Source organism: Magnolia sinica, chromosome 1, assembly GCF_029962835.1.
Source record: "Magnolia sinica isolate HGM2019 chromosome 1, MsV1, whole genome shotgun sequence".
Lineage (NCBI taxonomy): Eukaryota > Viridiplantae > Streptophyta > Magnoliopsida > Magnoliales > Magnoliaceae > Magnolia > Magnolia sinica.
Window position 1 is genome coordinate 117660078 of NC_080573.1, and position 3890 is coordinate 117663967.

General features: G+C 42.5%; 1 long non-coding RNA gene across 1 annotated transcript; it reads left to right on the forward strand.

Annotated features, from left to right (window-relative positions):
- The first annotated feature begins 1391 nt into the window (after positions 1 to 1391).
- LOC131258146 (uncharacterized) lies at positions 1392 to 1836 on the forward strand. Its single transcript, XR_009177935.1, has 2 exons — positions 1392 to 1496; positions 1589 to 1836. It is a non-coding gene; the product is annotated as an uncharacterized LOC131258146 (long non-coding RNA).
- Positions 1837 to 3890: the final 2054 nt, after the last annotated feature.

The window sequence follows — 3890 nt, forward strand, 5'->3', positions numbered from 1 at the left end:
AAAATGATCTATAAAATGGATGAATGGAATGGATGAAACACATACATCATGGTGGGGTCCACAGAGCACCGACCATCAGTCACGGGCCGGTGTCAGGGGGAGTAGCCAATCCTTCTGCTGGTACCCTATTTGCCAAGCTTCCAAGTTCTCTTTTTTAGAGCTGAATATATGGGATTTTGAAGCATCGTGGTGTTTATAGCAGCTTGGGAGAGAGGATCTTGAGAGACCATTTACGGGAATTCGAAGTTGGGTTTTGTACCTGACGTGGGTCTTGAGATGTTAAGGAATCGTTGGGGTGTGATGCTGCTTACAGACGCCATTGCTGATGAATCTCTATGTGAGAGAGAGAGAGAGAGAGAGAGAGAGAGAGAGAGAGAGAGAGATGGGTTGGGTGGGTTTTTTTTTTTTTTTTTTTTTAAAAATTTACTAGTTACTACACCGGTGCGGTCCGGATCAAATCGGATCGGATCCAAACGGATCGGATTTCAGTTCGGTTCGGTTGGATTTGCTACTTACCCGAATCTGATCTAATTATCGTTTGGATCTGACCGATCCTACCCAAACCTGACCGATTCGGGCCATCAGTTCTGTTCGAATCGGGGCGGATAGGGTCGGAGCCACCGGATCGGGTCCATTTTGCCCACCTCTATATACAATAGACCTTCCCAAGGTCTCTTCTATTAGGAAACAGATTGGCACCCTGCCACCAGCCCCGTGGCTGGTGGTTGGTGCTCCATGAGCCCCATCATGATGTATGTGTTTCATCCATGTTGGGCATCCATTTTTAAAGATCATTTTAGGGCTTGTTTCAAAAAAATGAGAGGGATATAGTTCTCAAGTGGACCACACACCACGAGAAAATAATTGTGATTGGATAGCCACCGTTAAAATCCTCCTAAGACACACTGTACTGTTTATTTGATATCCAATCTGTTGATTAGGTCATACAAACCCAAATGAAGGGAAAAAAATAAAGATAAGATTGATCCAAAACTTTCATGGCCCCTAAAAAGTTTTTAATGGTTGATGTTCATTCAACATTGTTTCCTGTAATGTGTTCCATTAAAGATTGGTATATAGCTCATTTTTGGTGTCATATCATAAAATGATCTAGAAAAATAGATGTACGGCGTAGATGAAACACATACATCACGGTGGGCCCACAGAGCACCCACTACCAGCCATTGGCTAGTGGCAGGGAGAGTAGCCAATACGATTCCCTTTTTTTTTCGTACATGGGTCAAGTGCCATCATCCCAAAAGTAACTGGGGGCGGGTTGCCTGCCGTTTGCAACTCTGTCCAACGGTCGCTTCGTTTGTTTGGTCCACGGGGTGTAGCTTCCAATCCTATATAAACCCCCCTCTCTCCCTTACTCTTTCTCTCTCATTTCCCTTCTCTTCTCCCTCCCTTCCCAACTTGTTTTCTTCTTTTGCATTCTCTGTGTATTGGTGCATTAGGTCGACAATGTGGGAGGTCTTATTTGGGTTAAAGGTAAGGTAAGTGCCCTTCCGTACTCATCTTTTCCTTTCGTGCTTCATGTTTCATTTTCTTCCCCACTTTCATTCACTCCTTCATTTTTGGCTTTAAGGTATTTGACAAGAGGAGTGGTTGGTGACGCCGGCTGGTTTGGTGGAGGCCATGGAGCTTAGGGCCTTCAATCTTTTGAAGCTCTCCCGGATTTACAAGGTGGTGGCACAAAAATCTTGAAATTTGCTCTCATTTCTTTCCCCTCTTTCATTTTGTTTCTCATCATGTAATCTTCCCATGCACATTGGAATATGCATGCGGGTCCATGTATCAAGTAGACCCAAAATAAAGGCCTAGGCTTTATGTTCATTTCTCCTAATGTGTCTTACTTGTCTTGGTGGGCCTACTTGAATTCTTAAGAATGAATGTCGTACATGGGGTCATTAGAATGAATCTTTGGGGTTCGACATGGCCGTAATCAATCCACATTTACTTATGTATGCCCGAATGGGCTCTTTACTCTTTTTCACGCCCATTATGGATCAAGCCTTCCTTGGATTCGAGTGGCCTTTGGGCCCCTGGGTGAGCCCATATGCATTTATGCCAAAGGCTTAGTTACAACCCTCTTTCCTTTAAGTAAATGGGGTTTGGCTACTTGAAATATTGATGTGTGGCTCTTTCTTGTGACACCCATATATCCATTTCAGTATGAATGGGGCAAGTGTAACGTGGACCATTTGGACCCAAGCGGGCTTAGTTTTTTTCAAGAATGAGGGAGTGTGGTCTTGTTTTACCATCAGGAATCTTGACTTTCATGCTTTTTTTGGGCTCTCCCCGTTTTAACCATGTCGACCCTTGCTATTGAAACCTTGACTAGCAAAAGGGGCATCCTTTAGTGAATTCCTTCATACGCGCCGTGGGCCCACTTAGGCTCATAGGCTTTGGGTTTTGTCATTTTGCCCCATCACACCGACCTGAATCCAACCAAATTGTTCATACCAAAGGAAGGGTTTAGTTATTTGCCCAACCATTCATGATCACGCTTGAATCACCAAGTCCTCTTGGAGTAATTGGGTTATAAAACCGTGCTTCCTTGTGAGTGGCATTTATTTGCTTGGGTCTTGTGTCTTGGGTTTTCATGTAACCCACATAATCCAAGAGGATTGTTCATTGGGTCCCCTTAGATTTAAAGGGAAGAGGGCTAGTCATACCCGTAACCATGCTAGTTCTTTCGTACCGGTCTATGCTGGAAAAGCCCTATGATCCCCACCATGGTGTATGTTTTCCATCCGTCCACTTTGACAGGTCATGTTAGGGCATGATTCCAAAATTGAGGCAAATTCAAATATAACGTGGACCACACCATAGGAAATAGTGTTGAAAATCCACCATCATAACTTCTTCGGGGTTACAAAAGTTTTAGATGAAGTTGATATTTGTGTTTTCCCTTCATCCATGTCTGTGTTACATATTTGGGTTTACCTCATTTTTTGGCTCAAGCCCTAAAATGAGCCAGCGACATTGATAGACCGGTGGTGACGCAGGGATGAACATGATGAGGTCGATAACAGTCTTCCTCAAGGATAACTACTCTGAATCCACGGAGCTTCCGTGGACTCCTTACAAAAACTTCTTGAATCCACGTGGAAAAGAAATATAAATAATTTTAAAACATTTGAAATAAATTTGTTGATGATTTATAAGTGAATCTACAACCTTTTAAATAGGGATACCAATCCTTGGAAGAAGTTTATGAATTAAACTATAACTAAAACTCCTTAAAATTCGTAACTAATTTAGTATTTATAGTAAGTGTCCTATGTGGCCTCACCACGTTGTTCTCCTAATTTTCTAAACACTTTTCATGTTGAACACAACTCCTAAAGCTCAACGAATGAAGAGTTACAATCAAACTAAAATTTACTAAAAATAGTAAAAATGGAAATAAACATGGAATTCGACCGTTGATATGATGGAATCTCGCAAATTCGGCATGGGAGACCTGGCATAGCGGGGGTGGTTGGTTAGTCCTACCCCAAAATCATATATGGTACATCGAGTAACTCATTCCAGTTTGCGAGATATGTCTGTTTTATGGTTCTGATGGTCTTAATGACTTCTGCCTTCGATCGGGCCTTCTCCGATCCATCTTGGACATGAAAGTGTTCGTGACCCATTCTACATCACTCCTATTCACTTTAAAATAACTTGTCTTGTTTCGGTTCTTGATACTCGGTCAGGCGCGCCATAACGATACCCGGATCAAAAGTTACAGTCAATTTACGATCCACCTTCTTTTGGTCCAACCATGCTAGAAACCTATCTGTGACACGTTTTACGTCAGACTCCTCCACTTGAAAAAAAACTCATCCTCGAGTTACTCAAGGTACTTAGCTCATGATTCTGAGATAACTTCTCATGCT